Source organism: Triturus cristatus, chromosome 3_1 (assembly GCF_964204655.1).
Source record: "Triturus cristatus chromosome 3_1, aTriCri1.1, whole genome shotgun sequence".
NCBI classification, from domain to species: Eukaryota; Metazoa; Chordata; class Amphibia; order Caudata; family Salamandridae; genus Triturus; species Triturus cristatus.
In genome coordinates this window covers 790,796,124-790,823,589 of record NC_140583.1, presented here as the reverse complement: position 1 = coordinate 790,823,589, position 27,466 = coordinate 790,796,124, and the positions used below count along the sequence as shown (strand labels likewise).

The 27,466-nt window shown below is 45.0% G+C and overlaps 1 protein-coding gene across 7 annotated transcripts in view; it reads left to right on the top strand.

The window, feature by feature from the left end:
• Positions 1 to 27,466, top strand: part of RBM44 (RNA binding motif protein 44) — a 2,201,010-nt gene that overhangs the window by 154,992 nt on the left and 2,018,552 nt on the right. For 2 of the 7 annotated variants that reach the window (XM_085645050.1, XM_085645047.1), the window contains exon 1: positions 15,348 to 15,456. The exons of 1 other annotated variant lie outside the window; for it this stretch is intronic. The gene's annotated coding sequence lies outside the window, so the exon portion shown is untranslated. Of the gene's footprint in view, positions 1 to 15,320; positions 15,461 to 27,466 lie in introns of those variants that run through there. 4 more of the 7 variants (XM_085645052.1, XM_085645054.1, XM_085645051.1 and 1 more) reach the window with 4 other exon arrangements.

The window sequence follows — 27,466 nt, the reverse complement described above, 5'->3', positions numbered from 1 at the left end:
ACTAGTTGGGAATCTTCACAATCTTGCTGATGCAGCATGTATACATGCTATAGTATTCAGGGACATCTTAAGCATTTTTGGTGCCCTTGGCCAAACCTATTTTGGGGCCACTGTTCCCAACAACTTAGAATTTATGATCCATTTTCAGCTAAATCATGCTCATTGATCATACCTTAAAAGTTAAGCAATAGTAAAAGAGAAATTATATGCAAAAGCTTATTTCAAATCAGCACTGGTACTGTTTATAACCCCTCCTTTTCTTTAGTTTCCCTTGGACTACATTTATCTACATATAGCACAGACGATTGGCGTGGAAGTGGACCATGGGGCAGCCCTGTATGAGGCTGTGGTATACTTGCCAGTCTTGCCAAAATTTTACAACCAAACGAGGTAGAGGTTGTTATTACAGCTTGACTATTTGGATCATTTAATGAGGGTTCCTACTCTGACTAAATAACAAGGGGCACCCTTGAAAGGTTGGGCCATTGATCAGAGCCCACATTGCCCAAGCTTTAAAACTGCCCATATTATTGTCTATTGGGGGATACATTGAATGCAATGCAGTGGTTCAGGTATGCTGTCCTATGTTGTGGAGAGCTTTGGAATGTCACTGGAATAGTGTGCTGGATGTGACTAACCAAGTTGCCATCTTCTGGTGTGCACATTGCATGAAGGTGCAGAACAAAAAGTTACTGGTTGTGGAAAGGTAGTACGGCACCTGTCCCTGTGAGCCTGTATCCTCCAATCTTAGAGAGAAAGGAGGCAACCCAGTAACCGAGGGACACGGGTCGGACACTTATTATCAAAAAGGTGGTTCCCATGGGGGAAATGTAGTATTGGACTTCCATGGCAATAGCGACGTAAAGAAATCTTATACAGATTTATTTCAATTATGCCATAAGTGCATTTATTTACTTAAATTATAAGCACAAATGGCACAGCATTCATATTGTTTTCAAAAGATAAGGTGCTCCTGCAGAGTGATGGCGCAATGAAAGTGAGTAAAGTGACTAAGTAGTGCGCTTGGGTTATATAGAAATATATATGTGACTGATTTTGTCAATATGTTGATACAAATGGCACTCGTAGTACGAGTGTCAATAGACACAATCAAAATTTAAAACCAGTCCACATAGAATTTTTGGCAATGTTTCGACTTCTTAGTAAAATTATTTAGAAAGGGTCATCATCAGGACAGAATAAAAATGGAAGACACCTGAAAGTAAAAGTAAAAAGAGCCACGTATCAGATTCGAAAATTGTCTATAGTCCCTTCAATGGCAATGATGTTCCAACAACTCATTAAAAGTACATACCAGGTAATCTGGGCAAAGAGACCCACAAACGTAGATGTGCCACAAGCCGTCTGAAGGAACTCTCAGCAAACTGCATTAAAGTAACTGCAAAGAAATTAACCAAATTCAAAAACAGCTGTGACCTGGTCCTGTCTACCAACAGATTTAATATGTTCGATATGAGCCTACCAAAGGACTGTACCATATTCCTTGTCTGCATGGTTCTCGCTCGTATTCTGTATGGAGGCTATAAAAGAATAGGCTTGTTTAGGATGGTATATCTAACTGAAAGTGGCAGGAAATGCCAACACGAGGCACTACAAACCTCAGAGAATTAATTGCAGGTTCTTAAGGTACCAAAGTCCCCTTGTGGTAACAGGAAAAAAAACGTATATTTATAATAGAAATGAAGACTGTAGGACTGTGTGGGATGTAAGCGTATAACAAGTTAGGCCAATTGCGGATCATACTTATGCAATAAAAATATATAGTTTGTGCTCTCTTTGTGCATAAATCATGGGCAGCAGTCTTTGAAAAAAATACTGCATCTAAAAAACAAAGGAATTATATTTATAAATTGGGCCACAACTGTGTCGCTAAATTCTGATATAGAGCCAGGAGTCCAAACTCCTTTGTACTTACGCAGTGAATCAATCTATCTTGATTATCTCTAGTGAGTTTAGGAAATAAGAAACGCCTTTAAGAAAGGAGGCTAAATGTAATGAAAACATCAAATTAGAAGCAAAGTGGTAAATTAAATGTACTTAGCCATTATACTTGGGTACCCATTGTTGTGACTTAGACACTGGCTAAAGTAAATGGCCAATGCTTGTAGAGAAACAGCTCGAACGACGCTGGTTACAAACACCATTCATACTTTCTTTTTGCATTTACAGTAAAACACTTGTCCTGTGTAATGGAGACAAGACTACATTTAGAAAAGTGCTAGGAAACATCAGGCTGTTTAAAACCACAACGTCTGTGAAATAGACTTACCCAGGTCTAAGTTGCCAATGGATGGAGAACCACTACTGGGAATTGCAAGAAGGAAAAATAATCTATGAGGCAGTGTGCTGGGAGAAATCTCCATTCACTGACGGCACTATGATGGAAACTTACTCAGAATGGGGGCACGCCAGTAGCATCTTGCTCTTATGTGCGTCAGGGAAAAGCGAAATCCCTTTATAGCCAATGTGCATGTAGTGACATGCAGCGATGAGGCTGGGGAAACCCGATTGATTGGCTCAAATATAACCGTCAATGTAAAAATAACGTACAACATGACTTATTCATAGGAAATGCCATAAATTCTGTTTGGAAAACTATATTTTCTAAATAAGGAAAAGAAGAAATGAAAGACATACTATTGTCAACTCGTGTAATGGACCTCCCTCTGTATGCGAGCCAGTTTGTTACACACCCCATTATGTCATAAGTACGTGAACCACTTGGTTAAAGTAGAGAGACTCAGTTATGTGGAAAACACTAATTATGCATTGTGACGCTTGCCTCCCAGAGCCTGGATATTATTCAATAACACAAGGCAAGTCCTGGAGTATCAAACCACTAAAGAGCAGGTACATATGCACAAAATATGCGTGTTGTAAGTAATAGGAAAAATGCATGTATAACAATGCAGACATGTGACAGACATCGATTGCATTGGGAGATAGCAGAATGCATCTTCTAAATTGTCATGTCCATTCAGACAAGTGTTCACATGTAGGTTGGTTGCCTCCAATCCTCAAGGGTACTGAGACCCAAAGTGATTGTTAGGCTTGCTTTATCTCTTCCTCTGGGTATCAGCTTGACCTGTTCGATCACTTGCTATTTTATATCATCACTTCTGTGTTGTTGACTATGATAGTGTTCGACAGGAGGAGCTCCAATTGTGCCACATTTGATCCTGCTCCTATGTTGCAGAATTTTACATTTCACTTTCTGGGTCGTTTATCCAATATAAAGTTAGTTGCATGGGGACCATATTGCATATATCACATCATGTGTATTGCAGTTCCTGAAACTTGTGAAAGCCACATACACATCTTGGTGGGTGAAGTTGCTGGTATTGAAACAAAATTTACATTACCTTTCTTATCTCTAACCAATTCTTATATTAGGGATAGCATGCATTTAATCAACATGTATGAAGGGGGTCATATTTGATAGCTCTACGGCCATACTAGTTCCAATGGACATACATTCTATGTGGAGTGGTTTTAAATTTTGATTTTGTCTATTAACACTCATACTACGCCATTTGTAACAACATATTGTTACACGATCAGTCACATGTATATATTTTGTATATAACACAAGCGCACTACATAGTCACTTTACTCTCTTTCACTGCACTCTCACTCTGCAGGAGATCGTTATCTTTTGAAAAAAATATGAATGCTGTGCCATTTGGGCTTATTATTTAAGTAAATACAAGCACTTATTGCATAATTGAAATAAATCTGTATAAGATTTCTTTACGCCGATATTGCCGTGAAAGTCCAAGGCTACACTTCACCACCTTTTTGATCACACGTATCATACAATTGACATATCTTTCAAAGTAACAAATTGCACACTCAATAAATGGATTTCACTCATTAATATATTCTTCATGTTTCCTTTGAGTATTCATACATAATATCGTTTATTGTCGTTTAGTATATTTTTCCACATACAATTCCTGATGCGTTTCGGGACATGTGTGTTCTGATCAGGGAAAAGAACTGTACTAGGAAATCAATACAACTATAAAAAAATAATTCAACATCCAGTCCTGTATTCAAAATTAACTAGTGTCATATTACAGCTCAGTCATTAATGCACATAACCAGACCATGATGCAAAATTATTATAATGTATTGCATGTTAGATTCAGACCAAGTTCGTAACTAATTCAATCAGATTTTTTTTCTTTCAAAGATTTTTTTATAAAAGTTTTGCAACAGACATCTGAGATAATATCAGTGCCGCATCCCTCGCAGGGGAGCCAAATAGTGCAGTAACAGACTAAAGGCTGCAAAAAGTACCGTGATCAGTAGAAATCAAGCTCCATCCCAATGGAATGCTCCAGATCAAGGTTACAGCGTCAAAACATTAAGGAGCTTGAGAGGAGACATCTCTAATTCAAATCGAGAGGCAGCGTTCGTCCTTGATTGTCCCCTACTCTTTATAACAGCTCATCTTATCTATAACATGGCATACATGACACAGAATAAGCAGTAGGCCTTTAACATTGTACCTCAGATGTACAAAAAAAGAAAAAACGAAGAAACCATTAAAAAAAAGAATCAAAACACCCCTCCCCTAAACCCACCCCCTCCCTCCCCGTGGTGGCGGCAACAATCATACAGTGAAAAGATCACCTGATATTGATATCGTGATCAAAATTGAAAGAGGTGAAGCGTTCTTATGGAGGCGGCACAGACAGCGGAGGGAAGACCTCGGGAAAGGAAGGGGACTAAGGGACCCCATTTAAACTCAAAGTTCTTGTAGTTATCCCTAAAGATGTCAGACATACGCTCCAAACTAAGCAGTTTCCAAAGGTGGGAGTGCCAAAGGGAAATAGCTGATGCCTCCTTTCCCTTCCAAGCGGCCGCCAAGGTAATCTTAGCTGCTCCAAGACATAGCCACATGATCATTTTGTCAGCTCGGGTCTGATGTTCCAGGGATGGATCCCGAAGCCCCAGAAGTGTGTGTGTCATGGTAGAGGGGATGGGATATCCCAGCATATCTCTTATGTGCGCCAGGATTTCCTCCCAAAAGGGGCGGATGGACGGGCAATCCCACCATATGTGCTGAAAATCTCCTAGCAGCCCGCAGCCCCTCCGGCACCTATCAGAAGAGGCGGGAAAGATTCGACGTAACTTGGCTGGATGTAGATACCAATCCATCATGGTTTTCAATGTGCTTCCCTAAGTTCCGTGGATTGATTAAAACGCGTAATATCAGACCACAAGTGCGTCCACTCCTCTTCAGAAATGGGGCGCTGTAACATGTCTTCCCACATGGCCATATATCGTGGGCGTGGGGTCAGGGCTGTTTTAAGCAGGAAAATATATAAAAAAGTAAGGACCCTGTGATCGGGAACCCTTGGCCGTTCGGTACTCCCTCCCCTCCTGGTTTTAAAGTAGTCCCAGACGGTGTAAGTTTGCGTTTTGTTTTTATTTACGGGTTCAAGAAATTAGTCCGTAGACAGTCAATAGTGCGTGACAACAACACAGGTGTGGGGTCCTCCACATCAGATTCCTTGTCTCTCTCTTGCTCTGCTCCCAGCTCTGTTTTGTGGTAGGTGAGCGTGGACCCAAAATAAAACAAAAGAGAACAAAACTGGGTTTAGGCTTCTATACTTCGGAAGCAAATTATACCGGGGGGGGGGGGGCAAGTGTACCATCACCAGTCCCTAGTGTTTGTGCCTCACGTGTGGGGAAGAAACAAGTGGTGACCTTTAGTGCCGTCCCCTTAGACGAGCCCACAGTCCCTGAACGAGCCCCGATTGCGCTATTGGTACTTGCCTCCTTCCATGCTGCTCCGGGGCCGTGGTGTTGGGAGACCAAGCCTCCTCCTCGTCGGGGAGTGCAAGGGTCCCGGGGGCAGTGCTCCTGGAGCTGTTTTCCCTTGTTGTCTCCCTGGTGCTTGGCTCTCGGTTGGCTCCTCCAGCGTTCAGCTCCTCTGCTTCTTCCTCCTTTCTCCTCGTGTTCGGGCTCCTCCATTCCTCCTCTTCTGCTCCGGTCGCGTCCTCCTCCTGCTCCAATTCTCCTGGACACACCTCCAGCCGCGTCTCGAGACTCTTAACAGTCCCGTTTGCGCGGTCTCGTCCAGACGCTAGAGCGTCTACTCCGCTTCCGGTTTGAGCTTCGGCGGCGGCCATCTTGGAATGGTCGGCGCCGCTTTCGAGGGGGACCTCGTCACAGACCCCTTTCATAGAGGAGGTCTTAGTGAGGAAGGCTTCAAACTTTGTAAGGGGTCGAGTGGCTGCATCTCGCACAGGTGGTGTCAGGGCCCAGTGCATCAACTGAGCTTAGTGGTATTGTTCCGTGGGTCCTACCTCATAATCCCTTTTACAATTGTCAAAGGTAAGAAGATCGAAACCATGGAATAAGTGCGTCAGCGCTAAGCAACCACCCTTCCTCCAAGCATCAAAGGGTCCCTCATGCAGAGCCGGAGAGAAAGCGGGGTTAAAATGGATCGGCGTGAAGGGGGAGGGAAACGAGGTCCATCTATCGTCATTTGAGACAGAATCCCAGACCCTGAGGGTGGTGCGCGTGGGAGTGCTGATGTATGTGTTTTTAGGCCTGTCACGTCTAGGGCGCCAGATCAAATCCCAGATTGTCCTACTCGTCACGCTACGGTCCATGTGCAGCCAATGCTTCTTTGATGCTTGTTTAGACCACTCAACTAAGACCCTTAATTGCGCAGCTTTATAATAGAGTCGTATATCAGGGAGCGACGCAGTAAAGAGTAAGAGAAGCGAAAAATCACCCCCCAGCTCGATAGGTAAGGCTTGAAACAAATAGAGAAGCTTAGGCAGAAGGATCATCTTCACCGCATGAATACGACCTAACCATGACAGAAAGAGAGGCTTCCACTTCATGAGTTCTGTTTGGATGCGTGCAAGGATGGGAGGGAAATTGGCAGCATAAAGACCCTCAAGTTTGGACGTTAGTTTAACCCCCAAATATTGGATGGAGGATGCAGCCCAGGGTAGAGGGGTAAGGGCCTGGAGTTCAAGAACTTCCGCCGCTGTAAGGGTGAGGTTAAGAATACATGATTTATCGACATTTATTTTAAACCCAGACACCCCCTCAACCCGCGCAAGCTCCGAATGCAGGTTAGGTAATGATGTGGCGGGCTCGGAGAGAGACAGAAGGATATCATCCACGATTAGCGAAATTTTGTGGGACTCTCCGGTGAAGGGCAGTCCCATAATTCCGGAATTAGACCTGATCACCAGTGCCAAAGGCCTTTTCTGCATCCAACCCCAGGAGGACCGCGGGGATGTGACGCCTATTGGCCTTTTCTATTAAGTGTATGATACGACGGGTGTTTTCATGCGTTTGACGACCTTTGATAAAACCCGACTGGTCCGGATGTATGAGATTGGGCAGAATATCATTCAGGCGTTTGGCTACGATTGAGAAGTAAAGTTTTGCGTCTAGATATAAGAGGGCAATCGGCCTATAAGATGAACAGCGCTGGGGATCTTTTCCTAGTTTGGGTATCACCGAAATCACAGCCTCGGCCATGGAGCCGGTGGTGATACCATTCTCCGCCATGGTGTTAAAAAGGCAAACAAGATGAGAAGTAATATCTGGGGCAAATGTTTTATAAAAGAGTGCAGTATAACCATCCGGCCCGGGAGCCTTGTGGAGCTTCAGGGCTTTAAAGGCCGCAACTACCTCGTCTTCTGTGATAGGAGCTGTGAGAATGGCATTCCACTCGTCCGATACCTGAGGTATGAGTAGGGTCCGTAGATAATCTCGTTGAGCAACTGGATCTAAAAAATCCCATGTATAAAGATTTTTATAGAAAGTACCAAAAAGGTCAGCTTTCCCCTCGTCCTTGTATGTAATTTCCCCCGTTGGTCCCTCAATGCCACCTATATATTCTCTCTCCTGCTTATCTCTTAATTGTCTGGCAAGATGTTTACCAATTTTATTGCCCCGGGGTGTAGGACAGGTGACGCAACTTGAGGAGTGTAAATTCCGCCTGATTATTATAGATAGCCCTGAGTTTGCCCCGAAGTGCCGTGAGGTTACGTAGAGTTTGTCGTGTGGGGTTGTGTTTGTGAGAACGCTCAATGGCAAGCAACTCATTTTCTAATTGTTCCCGCTCTTTAGCCCTTTGTCTATTCAATGCCGCATTAAGGGCAATACATTCCCCCCGCATGACAGCTTTAAAAGTATCCCAGGTATTAGGCTCTGAAGTATCTTCTGGGCGGTTAGTCTCAAAGAAATTAGTGATAGTTTCCCGTAATATAGTGCAGGAGTCCCTATCTCGAATTAGAGATGGGAGAAAGTACCACCTGGAGTGGTTCGTGGAATTTCCAGACCAACTAAGGCTACGGGACAGCAGGCTGTGGTCAGACACAGCCAGGGGGAAAATCTTGGCATCCTGTAGAGCCCCCTGTAGAGATTGACTGATAAAGATATAATCAAGGCGCGAGTAAGTGTTGTGAACATGGGAATAAAAAGTGTAATCTCGCGTCTGCGGAAATAGAGTGCGCCAGGCGTCTAGAAGCCCTAAGTCGTGAAAGTGTTGTTGCATGGGTTCCTAAAAAGTGCCCAGTTCCGAGCGTTGTGTGTGTGAGCTGTCTAAATCTTTTTGCCAGATCAAATTAAAATCTCCCATGAGGATTAGTGGACCGTCTGCAAAGTCTATCAATTTCCCCAGAAATGTATGTAAAAAGGGCTCCTGCCCTGTATTGGGAGCGTATACCATGGCCAAGGTGCAGATTTTCCCTCGTCGGTGCCCTTTAATCATAAGCCAATGACCCTCCGTATCCCTCTGGACCCCCAGTGGTTGAAATTGGGTGGAATAGCGAAATAGGATAGCCACCCTTCTATGTTTCGTATGGGCTGAGGACCTGTATATAAGTGGAAAATGTTTGTGTTTAAGGCGCGTATCCTCAGCTCTGGTAAGGTGGGTCTCCTGTAAAGCCACAATGTCAAGGTGATGATCCACAATATATTTCCACACCCTCTGATGCTTTTGGGGGGAATTGAGCCCCTTAACGTTCCAAGTACCAATAACAATCGGCATCATGACAGAAAATAAGCACTACTATTCAGCCATATTCCCTCCCACCCCTCAGGAACCCAATCCGCGGGCCCACCCCTTGAAGCCATGTAACATCCATGTCCACCTCTGGCAATAACCCAATAGTAATACATCGTCACAGACCCATTTGTTAAAAAGAAGCCACCACAACCCACCCCTCAACCCCTAAACAAAAGAGAACAAATGTAACTGGATAAACCATACAAACATTACTGACGATCCCACCGCAGTGGCGGAAAGGCCCCGCAGGAACCAGGGGGACAACAGGTACGAGGACCCCGTTCACGCCCACCCCCCCAGTGCAAAAAACTGTATCGAGAGCATATTTGTGCGGTTAACTGAAAAGCTCCAAAAGAGTACCTCATTACAAGGCAGTGTCCCAGTACGCGCCGCATTAAAGGCGCTGTAGACATGAAGAACATCGAAGACAGCCCAGTGAATGCCATTACATACCTTAAGTCAGTGCTAACCTGTCGTATCGTTGATAACAGACTGTTAGAAAAGAGGCAGCAACAGGGGTCTTACTGCAGCAAGTCCAAAAAGTCCATGATCCCCCCCGCTGCGAGCATAGGACCAAAGCTGAAGTGGAGGAGTACTGCAGTGGGGCTTAAGCGTAAGGCTAGAGTGGTAGTTCAGGACAAAGCCAGACTCCGACGGGTGTCCCCAGGTGCAACTGGAAACGGCGAAGAACTTGATCGATACTGGAAGTTCAAAAAAAGCACAAACCGGAGTGCAGAATGATAGTGATTAGTGTCGCCCCCTGTGTGATCCAGCAGTCCATGCAGAAGCCCTTGTAGAACATTCGGGGGGATTCTCCACTCTTACCATGCAGGGGAGTGTCCTCATCGGCGGGAAGACCCAGCAGCACCATACCTTCCTGCAGATCGGTAATATGACGCCGTTTGTTCTGGTATTCAAAGGAGAGCCCAAACGGATAGGTCCATTGATATCGGATTTTGTCATCCCACAATTTAGCGGTGATGGGCCTGAGCAGTTGCCGGTGGGCAGGAGTAGACGGCGAGACATCTTGGAAGATGGTGCACGAGTGGCCCTGAAATGAGATGGAGTCTTTTGTCCTAGCGGCCTGGAGAACCGCTGCCTTGACCTTGAAGGAATGAAACTTTGCTAGGACATCACGTGGCTGTTTCTTTTTTTTTTTTTTGTTGAAACATTTTTTATTAGTTTTCAAAGCAACAACAGCTGTACATTACAGCAATAGCTCCCATGTGCCATAAAAGTAGCCCCCCTCCCACTCCCAACTCGTCCCCCCCTCCCCCCCTGTGTCAGTGCGCCCCTGTCCCCCATTTCACCCTTGTTGTGCCCCCCCGACCCTGGAGTTCAATTGCAGTTGCTCACCTCCTCTCTATGTAAGCAAATCGTCCCTCGTGTCCAGGCCTCCGGTATGTGTCTGGGGGCTGCCCCCATCCCCTTCCCAACTCAATCTTCAGTTCCCCTCGCCTCTTGCCGACCTGATGCGCTCCCTTCTTCCTCTACCTCAGACATCAGCCCCTGTAGCTCCACTACTAACGCTTCCCATGCCCTTGCCGTCGCTAACGCTTTCTCATCGGCACCCCTCAGAGCCATCTGCACCCGGAGTATACCCTCTGCTCCCGCCCATCTCACTAGCGCTGCCCTCCACCGCACCCGTGGCTGTTTCTTCTCGCCATGCTGTAGCGCTCCCACTCGATGTACTCTGTCCAGTTTTATTTTAAGAGTCTGTGGGCTAAGATCTCCAAGAACAGACCCACCATGAAGGCCTCCAGGTCCGGTCCCTCCGCACCCTCCTCCAGGTCTCTTATGCGTAGATTCTCCCTCCGGGCCCTGTTCTCTAGATCCTCAGCCTTAAGTTGCACCTGTTGTAGCTGCTCCTGGAGTGTACGGACATCCTCCCGGAGCTCGGTCGAGAGTTGTTCCTGCTCCTCGTGTTGAGGTCCAGGATCCTGGAGCCCACGGAGTCAACATCTTGCTGGAGGGAGGACAGGCGATCTGTCAGATCTGATCGCAGTTGCTCAATAGAAGACTTGATGTCCTGACTGATGTCACTACGCAATTCATATTTAAAGTCTTTAAACATGGCCAAGAGATCAGTTTTTGTGAGGGTCATTGCTGGTGAACCTGCTTCGCCCCGAAGTGTTGAGCGTTTTTCTGCAGCAGCGAAGAAATTCGAAAGTTTATTCGGTGGGTTGCCCTTTGATTTCTTAGGTGGCATAAGGCTGAGTCCCACAGTGCAGCGTAGACAACTCAGAAAGAGCGGGAGAAGTTTGGCATCGAGGGAGCGCCATGAGGTGCTGGCTGCAGCCTTAGGTTAAGCATTGGGGAAGAGTTGTATTCCAAAGGCAATACAGGGTTCTCCACTTGAGGCTAGATCCCCAATCATTCAGTGGCAAGAGAGGGTGTCGCTGTAACAAAAGCCACAAAAACAGGCGCGCTCTAATAGTCGGTCGCCTAGAGGGAGCCCAGAGAGTCCGGCAGTCTATCTGGAGCAGAAGCCGGCGAGGATGGGTCCAATGGAGGCAACAAGCAGCCCATTCACCACCTCAGGCTGCACGTTGAAAAGGCTCCCACCTGGCAAAGAGAGCTAGCACCAGACCCCACACGGCTGCAGCACATAGAAGAAATCAGGCATGCAAAACCTCAGTAAGTTCCCGGTGATGGTACAGGGCAGGAATGGCCAGGCGCATCATACAGTGGGTCAAATCTGCCCTCTGACAGGGAAACCTCAAGTTGCAGCAGACATTAAATGAGGAAAGCACGGAGGGCCGCCATTTGATGATGGGCGGCCGCCATCTTAGGACAGGCAAAGGTGGAAGTCGCTGCACCAGGCTGCCGCTGGAGAAGCGTTACCGTCAACATAAGTGTCCCACAGGTAATCGGTACCTTAGATATTGCAGCGTTCCTCACTGGGCGTCCTCCGCCACTCAAAGCAGGACGATCGAAGGAGATTCCGGTGATCACGGACACCGTGCCGCCATTTTGTGTGCGGCGCGGTCGCCCTCCGTAGCGGCGTTGGCAAGAAAAAGAGCTCTTCACGGCGATCCGGCCATTCAAACTACCTCTGCATGTGCCTCACACCTTCCCACGTTGGAGGCTTTCAATTGCAGCGCTCCTGGATGCCTAGAGCCGCATTGCTCCGCACTGATAGCGCGTGTGGACCGGGAGCCGAGACGGATTAAGTCCGATCGGCCATCTTGCCCGGCCACGCCCCCCTATGCCCCTCAATCAGATTTTTTAATTCCTTACTTAGATTCACCTGTCAAACTCACGCGTTTAGGCCATAACTGTCAAATCTTTCCTACGTCATGTAACCACATTACAGTGCTTTAAAACCCTACAGTATGGAGCAGCCATATCAAGTTTGTGATTAACAGGGGTTGATGTATTTATTTCAGGAATTCGGAAATGTCATTGGACTACTTACAAAAAAATAAATATAGTATTTGAGACTTTTGAGTTAAGAAATATATGAAAAACGGACACCATAAAAGCAGCATTCTTGTTCATTGCTGCCTTCTTCAGGGGAACATTATTTGATTTTTATCATAATTATTGTTTTTAGCACTCAATAAATGAAATGGTAAACAGTGGCATATGCTGTGAAATTTAAGTGATTCTTCCAAAGGAGGCTCAGTAGAACAGCAAAAGAAATTGTCTAAGTGGCAATAGTATATTTACAATCAATCAATCAGGGGTTTGTAAAGCGCGACTACTCACCCGTGAGTGTCTCACAGTGCTGGGAGAGGGGGAGGAGAATGCGCTGGTCCCTGTGAGTGTGGAGGATCAATCATAGAGCCAGGTCTTGAGGTCCTTCTTGAATTGTGTCAGCGACGTGGATTGCCTAAGGTGGAGGGGAAGGAGTTCCAGGTCTTGGCGGCGAGGTAGGAGAATTACCTTCTTCTGGGTCTGGTCTTGTGGATCCTGGGGACGGAGACTAGGGCGAGTGGGCGGAACAGAGTTGTTTGGCTGATACATGGAATGCAATACAATGGTTCAGGTATGCTGTCCTATGTTGTGAAGAGCTTTGTAGGCATGAGTGAGGAGTTTGAAGGTGATTCTCTTGTTGATCGAGATCCAGTGGAGTTGTCGGAGGCGTTGCCTGATGTGGTTGTGGATGTCGAGGACCAGTCTGGCAGCAGTGTTTTGAACGTGCTCTAGTTTCTTGCGATGTTTCTGGGTGACGCTTGCGTGGAGTGCAATACCGTAGTTGAGTCTGCTGGTGATGAGTGTGTGGGTGACCGTCATTCTGGATCCTGTGGGGATCCATCTGAATGTCTTTTGAAGCAGGCACAGTGTGTGGAAGCAGCCTGTGGAAATTGCTTTGATTTGGTGGTTCATTGTGAGAAATGAGTCCAGTATGATGCCACGGTTGCATTCATGGTCTGTAGGGGTTAGAGGGGGTCCCAAAGTGGCTGGACACCAGGAGTCGTCCCAGGCTGAAGGGGTGGGACCCAGGATGAGTACTTCGGTCTTGTCTCAGTTGAGCTTGAGGCAGCTGTCTTTCAGCCAGGTGGCAACGGCCTTCATTCCGCTGTGAATGTTGGCTGTGGGTTCGTTGGTGAGGGAGAGGATCAGCTGGGTGTCTCCGCGTAGGAGACTATGTTGAGTCCATAGCTTCTGACGATGGCTGTGAGGGGGGCCATGTAGACATTAAAGAGGGTGGTGCTCAGGAAGGAACCCTGGTACACTGTGAAGCTGATCTCTATAGGTTCTGAGAGGAACGGAGGTAGTCTAACTCGCTGTGTCCTGCCGGTGAGGAAGGAGTGGATCCAGTCCAGTGCTTCGTCGCGAATGCCGGTGTCATGGAGTCACATAATTAAGAGTGCAGTGGGAGACGGTGTTGAAGGCGGCTGCAAGGTCCAGTAGGATGACTACTGTGGTCTCACCCCGGTCGAGGAGGGAGCGGATGTCATCTGTGGTGGCAAGGAGTGCAGTTTATGTGCTGTGGTTGTTTCAGCAGCTGGATTGAGAGGTGTCCAGGACGTGGTTTACTATGATGAACTTGGAGAGTTTGGTGTTGTGATGGCCTTCTCCATGGCCTTGGCAGGGAAGGGGAAGAGGAAGATGGGTCTGAGTTCTTGAAGGCTAAGGACGGTTTCTTCAGCAAGGAGTTGATCTTGCCGTGTTTCCAGTCATCGGGGAAGGTGGTGGTTTTGATGGAGCAGTTGATGTTGTGGCGAAGCTGGGTGCGATGCAGGCGGCTGCTCTGTGGAAGATGAGGTTTGTCAAGGGTCCGACGGGGCTCCTCAGTGGATGCTCTTCATGGTCTTGAGTGTGTCCTCTGTTGTGAGCGGGGTCCAGCTGAGCACGGTCTGTTGGGGTGCGGTGTGGTTGCGTGGTAGTGGCGGGCGTAGTGGCAGGTGTATAGGGTTTTGAAGCTGTGGTAGATCTTCCTCATCTTGTGGTGGAAGAAGGTGCTGAGTTTGCGGCAGAGGTCTTGGGAGGGTGGGACATCTGTGGTCTTGCTGTTGGGCCTGGCGAACTCCTTGACAATGGCTAAGTGGTCTTTGCTGTTGTGCGCGTTGGCATGGATTCTTTCTTGGAAGGCCGTTTTCTTTGAGGGTTTGAGGAGGAGGAGGTGGTGTACGTTGACTGCGGATTTAGAGGTTGCGTGGGATTCCAGGTTTTTTTGTTCCTTCATCTCTTCTTGAGTCGTCTGCAGGTTTGTCTGGACTCATGAAGGGCAGGAGTGAACCAGCTGGCTATCTTGGAGTGTTGCTTTCCTGGTCTCTTCTTCAGGGGGTGCCAAAGTTCCATCGGTGGAGGTTGCTTGCTGCAGTGTTGGAGTGAGTTGGCATTGGCGGACTGGTTGTGCTGAGGGAGTCCACAAGAAGGTGTAAAACAAATATTTTTCCTGTGCAGGAGAGGGTGTGACACTGACCTACCTGGTTTACAAAGCTCTTTCCAGTGTTTGACTTATGCATACAGACAGACACAAATCATTTTATATCCTTATGTATTAGGGTTTTTACTCATGAGCCCATCATGGGTTCGTTGATGCTTCTTCGAAGGCACATTATAGAAAGTTATAGACCAAATTTAAAAAAAAAACATTTGGGATAAAATGCTTAGATGGCGCTTTCCTTGCGGTTTCCTGTTCCATTATCGCAACGTGCTGAAATACACAACACACTTATTCTCTTAATTACGTAACCATCCGACCACCTTTCTAGGATGAAAAGATTACCTAATTAATCCGATCGCAGACGCACAAACCTGTTACGTCGCGCGGAACGCAATGAATTCTGGTTCGCCCCGCCCTCGCGTTGCGTCGTCCCATGCGCACTAAACGTTTTTCAGGCGAGGGCAGGACTTGTAGAGCGCGATCTTTGTGTCGTCTGGGCCTAAAAGCGCTGCTGCGTGCGAAATTTTGGATCACTGGAAAATCGGTAGGTGAGTTCCCCTACAGTGTTGTGCTGTTAAATAGTGCAGAGACAAAATGACCACCGTTTTTGTGATTTCGGGTGAAATGACCGTTAGCCAGTGTCCTTAGTGATGGTCGCGGTCTTTAGATGGAGATACACCCATGGAATATATAGTTGGCGGGTGCACCTAAATGTTGCGCTTAGTCGAAGATGATGTGGGGTAAATGAACGGCGTGGTGGTAATCAATGTTCGTGAACGCGTCACTTTGTTCTGCAGAATCATTAAGAGTTGCTTATGTACCCGTTGGCGCAGTGTTGTGTTACTGTTAGCGGTCGAAGTGCGTAAAAAAATATACGGGAAATGTGAGCCTCATTAGATTAGAGGTGGATGGATTCGTTGTCAAAAAAAGAACAGAGCACCTTGTTCTGAACTATTTTGTTGACCTTCAGTCTGCAGGCAATTCCATAAAAAAATAATGCACACGCATTATGCAAGCTAAACTAATTTGCGGGAAATTAATTGTTCTGGTTGGAAAGTTCGGTTGGTTAATGCGATCGCTACAGAAGTCTTGGTGTAACTGTTCGGTAATTAATTTGTGCCCTGAGTGGTTCTGAGAATCGGCGAAAGCTCAGTACACATGTAAACCCCTTCTAAAGGAGTACGTTGTCATCATGATACGTATACGCTGAGACAGTTTTTGAAATGCTGGGTTTTAGTATAAATTAGTGTGGTATCTGTCCGTTAGTTTGTATTTTTTTTTCATTATGCGTACAATTATGAACATACACGTAAATCCTCTGATATCGTCCCTGATCACCCGTTTTTTTGCCTCTTTGTATCCCACACTTAATTGTAACTCACGACCCTATACTGCATAACGTATTCGTTATACGTCCATCTTTTTCAAGATTGCTTGTGTTAATTATTTTCTAATGCAGTTTCTGTTCTTGCCTCGACTCCTCTTGAATGTGCAGAACTCTCGTCTCGTGTACTGTATCCCTTAAACCCCCAGCCAATCTACCAAACTATCCACTGCCTTCAGAGGGGTTTCTCTTTTCCCGAAGTTGTTTGTGCCATATTTTCCATGTAACTATCAGCACAATTTCATTGTTGACCCTCTACCCCCCCCCCCCCCCACCCATATCCCAAATATGGACTGTTTTGCAGCCAGCAATATATGGGGTACACTTTTACCTTTTGAATTGAACGGGATATATTACTTCTGATGGGCTTTTGAGCAACATCATCTCTGGAAATGTTGCTGAAAGAGAACCTTCTCCTCCTTGGTTTGATATTGATTACCCTTTCCCAAAATCGTCAGTTTTGTGTAGGACCACAGTCTGTGTGTAATTGTTACAAGGTCCCTCCATTCCCAACAACAAACCAATTCTCCTAGGTGTACATTTTGCCCCAGTGTTCTTGGGATGTTGTATGGTATCCAAAGGGTAGGTAGCTCAGGAGCTGATGGTAGCTTGCAAGTACTATGGAAGTAGCTACTTGAATTGTAGCTCAACACAGTATGTAATTCAGAGGGTTTATAGAATATTTTTAAAAGTATTGCCCCCCCCCCCCCCCCCCCCGGTAAATATGTTTTTGGTCATTGTATGTTAACCTACAGTTTTGAGTTTAATACTACTAATTCTTTTCTCTAAGCTCCTGGATTGAAAGTTTCTCTCATCCTGCTTTTCTGTTATTAGGATGATATATCTATCAATACAAAGTGCTTAGCATCTACATTTAAGAGGTATTTAAAAAATTTTTTTGTAATAAACTTTTTATTGTAGTTATCGTCAAGGCACAAATGAATCGGGTAGTATATACAAGCATTATATCAGACATCAGCGGTTTTACGACAATTGGTGTCTGGATATTACAACAGAAGAGAATATTCCATGCATTACATACCCAACTCCCCGTCATTTTCATTGTCAGACTCCCCCTCCGCCCTTATCTCTGGTGGCTTACAGATGTATCCCCTGTATTTATTCCAGGCCCCCCCCAAACCCTGCTCAATTTCTTAGGGCAGCCTCGATTGATAAATACTGCTTTTTCGGCCACCATGGCAGCATCAAGATCCCCCACACCAGGCGGTGAGTGATGGTGACTCTCCCACACCCCATTTTGGTACGATGTTGCGCTTTGCTATCCTTATCCCCAATGTTACCCACTCCTGTGCTGGGCGCTAAAGATCGTTCGGTTCCCATACGTTTAGTAAACATCTCCTAGGTTTGGGAGCTAACGACACCTCCACCGTCGGTGATATGGTCCTCATCACTTTTACCCAGTACTCCATTATCTTGGAACGCTCCCACACAGTATGAAAGAATGTACCCTCCTCCCCACATCGTCTCAAGCAGTACGGGTGTGATGCTGACCCTATTTTGTGGAGAGTGTGTCTCGTGTAATAGGTTCTATGTAGAATTTTGAGCTGCACTAGTTTAAGTCTCGAGGGTATCCCCACCTCCCGCGGGGAGGCCAGCACCTCCCGCCATTCGGAGTCTTCGAAATCACCCATATCCCGGGACAACTTTTCCCTGGGTGCCACGTGTGGGTCAGGTAAATGTGTTCACTAATTTTCAGTAGGTAAAGGAAGTAGCCCGTTTATACATGAAGTCTGTGAGCAGCCTATCCTTTAGAGGGATGGCCTCAGGAACCTCGGTGCCGGGTGGCAGGACCGCCTTCAACGCATGCCTTATCTGCAGGTATCTAAAGCTTTCAGAGGGTGCCAGTTCATATTGCGCTTGAAGGTTTTCAAATGGAATTACCCCCCCCTTATGCCACCGTAGATATACCAATTGCGTGCCTTTGTAATGCCGCAAGCCACCCAGACGCTGCGTATCCCACAAAGGGGTGAGTTGGGTTATCGTTCTCTTCCATCCTAACGTAGTGTGTGTTTATGCCATAGGTTGACAGTCTGCCTTGTGGGTCTGAGTACCACTGGTGTACGCTTCCTGTTGTAAAGTGCAGACCTCATGCCATCAACCCCAAGTCTATGCCTATCTGCCTTGAAAGCGGGGTCTGCCTGTGGAGCGTGGATTCAAGCGGTATTTTTAAAAGGAGATTAGTTTTCTTGTTCATCCTCTAACTTGGAGATGTTGGCCCTAGTGTTTCACCTGAGTACACCTATAATGTTATATCAACAACGGGTCCTAATAAAGTGCTTTGGGTTTGTGGATAATTATAAGGAACAAGGAGACCCTAGGAGTCAGAAGGGACCAAGGGTGTAAACATTATTATAAAGGAACAGTGGTCCCATTCAATTCGAGTAATTTAAAGTGCCACAATTAGTTCAATGAAAAATTGGGTTTTATGTTTGAAGACAATGCAAAAATAACTAGAAAATTACCGTAAATAGTGTGAAAAGTAAACCAGTGAGTGAGTTGGTGGCAGGGTAATAGGAAATCAGCCGATTTCCGGTACCCAGGCAAGTGATTTAAAAGGTGACTTTTTGGTGCTCAAAGGTAATTGTTAACAAAAAGTCAGTAAAACATTTCATACTCCGACATTTCAATTTTGCAATACACTGGAGTTTAGAAATGGTTGTCGACGACGTTTCGATCCCTTAACGAGTAGTGGGATCTCTTCAGGACAAGAGAATGATAATTAATTGCCTGGGAGGTAGCAGTGCCCGGAACGGGAAGAAGATGACCCAATTAAGTAGTATATGATGCGCAGCCGCGTCAAAACCAACACTAGACGGTCCTAGTGTTGTAGTCCGGAATACGTGGAATGAGGTATAGGCGGGAATTAGAGCCAGAGATATGGCGAGACACTGATTAGATGAAGCGCCCCGTCAGAAACGTCTCAGACCGGGGCTCGACGGATGTCGCAATTCCGTGTGGGCGGAAAAGTGAGCCAGGGGAGCGGTGAAGTAATTGGAGAGGTAATTTGGTCCGTAAATTGCGAGTCAGGTCTGAGTTGGAAAACGATGGGAATTCCGAGGCAGCCCGACCGGGCTTGTCGATGTGTTCGGAAACCTACATCCGTGGGGCGGCAGTCCGGGAAATATAAGCGTAGAAGAATGTTGATAGTTACGATGCAAGCCGTATAATAACGCGATAACCTGAGGAGCTTGCGAGGATCCGGCTAAGCGTCAGGGTGCGGGCTGTGTGAATGGAGCCTGGGTTTGTGGATAGCTAGCCACCCATTAGAAGAATATGCACATAACTTGAGGGTACACAGAATAGACTACATCTTTTTAGGCAAGATACCTCCTGGTAGAGGTACAGGATATAACCCAGGAACCAATTGCTCTGTCAGAGCATGGGACAGTACAGTGTATATAGAAATGATCAGAGAGGCTTGGACGTTGTGACAAACTGATTCACTAATAAAAGATCATATAGTGATCATTAACATAAGACTGAATCGCCAGTTACTTTAGAGAACAACAACAATGAAACAAATGCAGCCATGCAGTGGGAAGGTTTGAAGGCGATACTGTACAGCTAATTTATAGCAGAGGTGGCTCGCCTTAGAATGAGCTGAGAGAGGACTTGACGCAGAGGATGTACAATTTGATGGTAAAACGTGATAGATTCACGGTCAAATCAGAATCCTATAAATTGTTTGAGCCAATAACATAATAGCAAAATGGTGTAAGAAATTTTAGGAAATGGATAATAAGCTTGCACATCCTTTAAGAGCTAAACAGGATCACAGTGATGCTGAAGAGGTGAGAAATAATAGGGGGGATATGTGTATGACAGAAGAGGAGATAGTGGGATACTTAAGTATTATTCAACATTGTATGATGAGTGATCTAAAGCCCCCCAGTATAGACGGCCACTCAAGTCTAATGGCCTTACTGAAAATACCAGAAACCAAAAGAATAATTGGGGGGGGGGGGGGGGGCATGAATTAAGTTGGAAATCTGGAAGGCTAAGAGCTGCTTGCAATTGTTCGAAGCAGCCGTGCTTGATTGTTTTATGATATTTTATAAGACGTTCACAAGTCGGCTGAGACTCGAGAAAGGAAGTTAATACCGACAATGTGCATCCACAGTATTCTTAATTTTCATTACTTTAACCTAATGTATAATGTTAAACAAATTGGCCGCTCTTCTTCCAAATGGGATCCTAAAAGAAACCATACACACTGAGGCTGGTTTTGTTTTGGAGAGATAACTTGGTGATAATAAGAAAAAAAAGCATATCTCCTCATAGATCTACATACCACAGCCACCCGGGAAATGGTCTTAGCCTCCCAGGATGCTAAAAAAGCATTTGAAGGGTAGGCTAGCATTTTATGCTTGATGTCGTGCAAACAATGGGCATGGGGGAAGTGGATGAGTAAACCCATGGCGATAGTGAAAAGGAATGACGTGAGCTAGATGGATTTAAGAAAGATGGGATGAGACCTTAGCTAGAAAACTGGAAAATGATCCAGCAAAACATTTGATGAAACTGCAGACTTGAATGAAAAAGTTTCCTGACTAACGTGACAAAGTTTCAGATCCATGAAGGTCCAGGTTAGGGTTATATATACTTCTTTCGCATTTATTAACCAGCACCAGACATTAAAATAGTGCTCAAACTGTTTTTAGCATCAGCACTTAGAAAAATCTAGTATTTCAAACAACCAGACATTAAGTGTGACTAGAAATCCCTGTGACAACATCCTGGTTGTCCTTTCTTTATTGGGCCTTGCATCAAAATCTTCTCACCTTATTCTCTATTCTGATCATCACTTATAATCATAAAGCAAACTTTAAGAAAAAGGCTCAGTCTTCTGCATGATTAATGCAGTACATAAAGAAATCTACATATCATGCATGTGAACAAGAATGTGTTACTGAATGCACCTTAACTTACACTCACTCTTTACTCTTCACGTCATCCAGGGAGGGAAGCCTTCAATAAATTTCCCCCAAGAATTTATTTGGGTGCGATAATCCTCACCTCACTGTCCTTAATAGAACTGAAACGTTTTCATATTAAGTAAGACATTTTACATTGTATGTTGGGATCGTAGTTTCAAAGCTTTCTTACCACCAAAGGAAACTATGCTGCTCACTGGTTTAAAGTACCTTATTTTGAAGGTAGGTTTTGACGACCGGTTAGCTGCATTTATGATCTACTCAAAGCATGCATTCAATCGGAACACCTTGGAAGCCAAGGCACCTCATGCTGAATGAGCTTGAAAAATGGAAATATATGTTCTAACCTTATACATCAACTTTCTTAACCACCAGGCTACAGTTGGATAGGGAATGTCTGAAAAAGACCTCCTTATGGACATCAACAAATGGTTTGGACCCAGGAAGGCATATTTCCTCACACGCAAGATCAAAGTTCGAATATCAGAACACAAGAGTACTATCAGGACACATAACAAAAACAGCAGCCTAACCATGCATTGGCAGGAGGAAAGACATAGCATAGCCCAACTCCAATTTTCTGTGCTAGAAAGAGTGATACACCAGTCTGATATGGACATAACCCGAGCTCTACTTCAAAGAGAAACATTTTGGATTAGACGTCTCGATACCTTGATAGATAAGGGAATTAATGACAGAATTGATTATTCCTGTTATTTATAATTTTGACATGATCACTGTAACTGGCATGTTTTTTGCGTGTCGACTGCTGGCATCCCATGATGAAGTTTGATGTGCTCATATATACTGTCTCATTCTACTGATACATTTCATTTTATTTTTTCTCTCTTTATATTATTAATATTTTTCTTACACGTCACTCTTGGTGTATGTGTTTACTTTATTTTATTATTTTACTTTCTTGGCAGCCTTGTTTTATCATCGTGCGTCATGGATTTAAGCTATCAATCAATCAATCAATCAGTCACTTATAACGCGCGCTACATACCCGTAGGGTCTCAAGGCGCTGGGGGGGGGGGGGGGTGCCGCTACTGCTCGAACAGCCAGGTCTTCAGCTTCTTCCTGAAGGAGAGGTGGTCTTGGGTCAGGCGCAGGTCGGTCGGTCGGGAGGGAGTTCCAGGTCTTGGCGGCCAGGTAGGAGAAGGACCTTCCTCCTGTAGTCGCTCTTCGGATGCGGGGGACGGCGGCGAGGGCGTGGTTGGCTGATCGGAGGTGGCGTTTGGGAGCGTAGAAGTTGACTCGGCTGTTGAGGTAGCTCGGGCCTTGGTCGTGTAGGGCTTTGTGTGCGTGGGTGAGGAGGCGGAAGGTGATTCTCTTGTTGACGGGGAGCCAGTGAAGGTCTCTCAGATGTCCGGAGATGTGGCTGGATCGTGGGATGTCGAGGATGAGTCTGGCTGAGGCGTTCTGGATCCTCTGGAGTCTCTTCTGGAGCTTGGCGGTGGTACCGGCGTAGAGGGCGTTGCCGTAGTCCAGTCGGCTGGTGACGAGGGCCTGGGTGACGGTCTTCCTGGTCTCTGTGGGGATCCACCAGAAGATCTTCCGTAGCATGCGAAGGATGTTGAAGCACGCCGAGGAGACGTTGTTGACCTGCCTGGTCATGGAGAGGGAGGAGTCCAGGGTGAAGCCCAGGTTTCGTGCATGGTCCGTCGGTTTGGGTGCGGTGCCCAGGGCGGGAGGCCACCAGGAGTCGTCCCAGGCGGAGGGTGAGGAGCCCAGGATGAGGACCTCCGTCTTGTCCGAGTTCAGTTTCAGGCGGCTGGACGTCATCCACTCGGCTACCTCTTTCATCCCTTCGTGCAGGTTGGCTCTGGCGGCGACGGGGTCGTTGGTCAGGGAGAGGATCAGCTGGGTGTCGTCGGCGTAGGAGATTATGCTGAGGTTGTGTTTGCGTACGATGGCCGCGAGAGGGTACTATGGGTATATTCTTTTACCAGTGGCAATATGGCGGTGGCCATTTATTTTATTTTCTTCACTTCCTTTGGATTTACCTTGCCTGGTCCGTTTTTTGTGGTCATAGTGATCCCTTTGGTTGGATTTGAGTCCGTTGTCGGTTTCGTAGTGCCGACCGCGTATCGGCATACTTGTATTTATTTTTGGCGGGGACGCGGTAGAATATCCCAGAGTCCGTCTCGCCGCCACCGGGAGGTTTCTGGTTCCTTGTACTTTTCCAGTCTTCTCATATGGTATGGTGTTATTTATTTAGCGTTTATTAGTTTCAGACTTGATGATTTTGGCTCTTAGGAGGACTTCAGTTATCTGTTGATTTCATGTTGATTTTCGTTTGTAGGCGTTTATTCAAGGTTTTCAGTACACTTTATTCTGATGGACAAGGTACATATATTTTTTGCTTCTTATCATGTTGGATGTCTCACGGGTGGCCCATTGAGTTTAGAGAAGGGGTTGTGCATCATTTCAGATGTGCTTTCAGCAAAACTCCCTTCTGTGGGAGTGGTTCACGTTGGTGGAGGGTCTTGTTTCTCTTATTTGTTTTCATTTGATGAGTACATCCTCAACTCACTATTCTCCATTGTATTGTAATGAACTGCTGCTGCTTTGAACACACAGTTGTTTGTGTCATGAAAAAGAGCCAGTTCAGGCTCAAAATGCATTGGGCAATAAGACAACTTGAACTTATGAGAATGTATTCAATTGAAAAGACTTTTTTCATGTTATGATGGATTCATGGACATTCTTTCGAATTTATGTTTGAATACATTATTGTAAATACATTTGTGGTTCAATTTTTTATTGAAATTTACAAAAGAATACATATAGTATAATAACTGTTTGCATTATCATACAATAAATATATAAGAAAATTGTTATATATAAGCATATAATAAAACTTTCTGAATAATTAATCATATTATATAATTTAATAAATACATAAACAGATCCATGCAAAAACAAATATTTGACTTTATATTGAGGCCATGAAAGATGGAATTACGGGAAGGGGGGGAGGAGAGAGAAAGGGAAGGCAAAGAAGGGAACACAAAAGAAAACGATAAATGAAAATGTACACAAATATAAGACATAATGCTATATAAAGCTATATAAATATGTTCCTGAGAAAAGAAGACACTCTAGAAAACCAATAAGAATAGAGAAAAGGTGAATATAAGGGATAATGATTTCACTTGATGTATAAATATATATATTAAAAGATACAGAATTATATGTAAGTGTTCTGGTGAGTAGCTATTAAAAACAACAACAAATAGGTAGACACAATATGTATTAAGATTTATTAACCACCAATAATGAATGATGAATGAGAATGAAAAGGGATAAGAATTAAATTACTGTGTAGATGGGTCATTAATATTAGCATCGGTATTTAAAGCTAGAAAAGGTGACCATACTCGAAGAAAGAGATCAGATTGATCCTGTATGTTGTATATAATACGTTCGTAGGAAGCTGTTTGAATCATGGCCACCATCCATATTTCTTGTGATGGTGGTTGAGGTGACTTCCATTGCCGTAGTATACAAATTTTGGCTGTAGCTAAGGCTGTATGTAAGAGTCGGGCTTGTGGTTTAGAGAGTGATTGTGATTGACGTGTATCATGCAGAAGAATGGTAGCATGCGAAAGTGGAGTTTGTAGAGGCATCGTGGAATGTAAGGTTTTACCTATATAATTCCAAAAGGGTTGGATCACTGGACATCCGCAAATGATATGAGAAATGTTACAAGACGTACTATCACATCTCCAGCAGTTTGAATGGGGAAGCAAGCCAGCTTTATGCAGTTTTGTTGGTGACCAGTGCCAATCATGTAAGATCTTGAATAAGCAAAATTTCAATCGTGCTTCACGTGCACCCTTGTTGAGATTGTTAAGAATGTCAGACCATTCATTATCAGTATAAGAGACTGATAATAAGGTTTGCCATTTAGTACGTAAAGTTTGCGATAAGGGTTGAGAAAAAAGATGCGAAGTGATAGTTTGGTAAAAGCCAGATGTAGCTCCTTTCATCTTACCCCAAGTGTGGAGATATGTTACAATTGGTGAGTCAGGCAAGAGCCATGGTGGAGGTCCTAGACTCCGCCGTAAGGATTGTCGTAACTGGTTGTATTTTGAGACTTGTATATCAGGCAAATGGAATTCTTCCTGCAGTTGGGCAAATGATTTAATATCTCCGTTTGAAAAAAGTTGATCTAAGGTAGAAACACCTGCTGTTTCCCAAATAGGCCAAGATATTGATTGTCTATTAATACGAATTGCAGAATTATTCCATAATGGGGCTTTTCTATGAAGACGAGGATGTGAGCCCAGTAAGCGGTGTGCCCTTTGCCAAGCAGCACGCATAGCCGACAAAATAGGATTAGTGGTGGAGTCTCGGGGACGAAATTCCGAGCCGTATAAAACAGAAAGACCTGCGTTTGTTAATGAAAGGTGGCGTTCAAGATGTACCCACTGTGGTGTATCCGATGAATGTGAAAGCATATATGACATTTGAGAAAGCTGTAATGCCAAAGCATAATGCTCCACTGAGGGTAGACCTATTCCTCCATAGGAGCGATGAGCCTTTAGTTTTGAAGCTGAGACACGGGGTTTGGCAGAGTTCCATATAAAGGATTTTATCTTAGAATCAATTGAACGTAGCGTGGTTAAAGGGATTTGAATAGGAAGCATCCCGAGGACATAAAGAAAACGGGAAAGAGTAACCATTTTCACGGCTTGAACCCTTCCCCACATTGAGAGACCCAGTGCCTTCCATTTTTCAAAATCACGTTGCATTTGAGCGATGAGGGGATTGAGATTATCCGTAACCATACTCTCTAGGCCTTTGTTCACTAGTATGCCCAAATACTTGAGATGAGAAGATTTCCATTGAAAAGGAAAACCTTGAATGGCCGCTATTGTGGTCCCATTCGAGATGGGCAGTGCTTCGCTTTTGTTCCAATTAATTTTGTACCCAGAAATGGAGGAGAAGTCATCTATTATTTTTAACACAGATGGTAAAGAGATGGAGAGATCTGTGAGTGTAAGGAGAATATCATCTGCGTAGAGATACATTTTGGATTCTCCTGTCGGAAGAGAAATGCCCTTAATATAAGTACATTGTCTTAAGGAGGCAGCCAACGGTTCCATGGCTAGAAGAAAGAGTAACGGGGAGAGGGGGCAACCTTGACGAGTACCTCGATTGATAGAAAATGGATCTGAGATAAAGCCCCCACAATTTACCTGTGCCGAAGGATTTTTGTACAACAAGCGTATTTTGTTTATGAATTGATCTCCCAGGCCGAATTTTTGTAACACCCTAAAAAGATAATCCCATTCAATTCGATCAAACGCCTTTTCCGCGTCAAGCGACAAGGCCAAAGCGTCATCCGGAAGATTCTTGGCATACCATAGTGTGTGGGCAAGAGTGCGAAGATGGTTCCTAGAGGAACGCCCCGGAACAAATCCTACTTGGGTATGATGTATGAGAGATGGGATAACCTTACGCAAGCGAGAGGCCAGAATGCTAGCTAGAATTTTGATGTCACAATTCAATAACGATATGGGTCGATAGCTGCTACATAATAAAGGGTCTTTGCCAGGTTTAGGTAACACAGCAATAATAGCTTTATTAGATACAAGGCCCAAGGAGGCCTCACCCTCTGCCTCTTGGAACGCGAGTAAAAGAGAGTCAAGCACATGCACTCCTGCCCAACGATAAAACTCTGCAGGAAAGCCATCCTCTCCTGGGGCCTTATGAGATGGCAAGCCAGCAACTGCATGCGATATTTCTTCCCTGGTAATTTCACCTTCCAATAAGATTCTACCTTCATCTGACAAACAGGGTAAGTTTACATTTGTAAGAAAAGAATCCAATTTGTCAGTATCAAGTTGAGTTTCAGCAGTGTAAAGAGACTGATAATACTGGGCAAATTCGTTAACAATATCTTGGGGTTTAGTTAGAGTAACACCGTTCATTGACTTAATGGCCGGTATGGCCATAGCTGCTTGCTGCTGACGTAGCTGGGCTGCTAATAATCTTCCCGCTTTTTCCCCCTGCTCATAATGTCTCCCTTTCATTCTATGCAAGGCGTATTCTGCCTTAGAGGTAAAAAGGTTATTTAAAGCCATACGAGCTTTTTCCAGTGATTTACGATGTGGTATCGTTGGATTAAGTGTATATAATCGAGTGTAAGACACAATATCTTGCTCCAATTCTTTTTGCCTCTTAGCATTTTGTTTATTAAA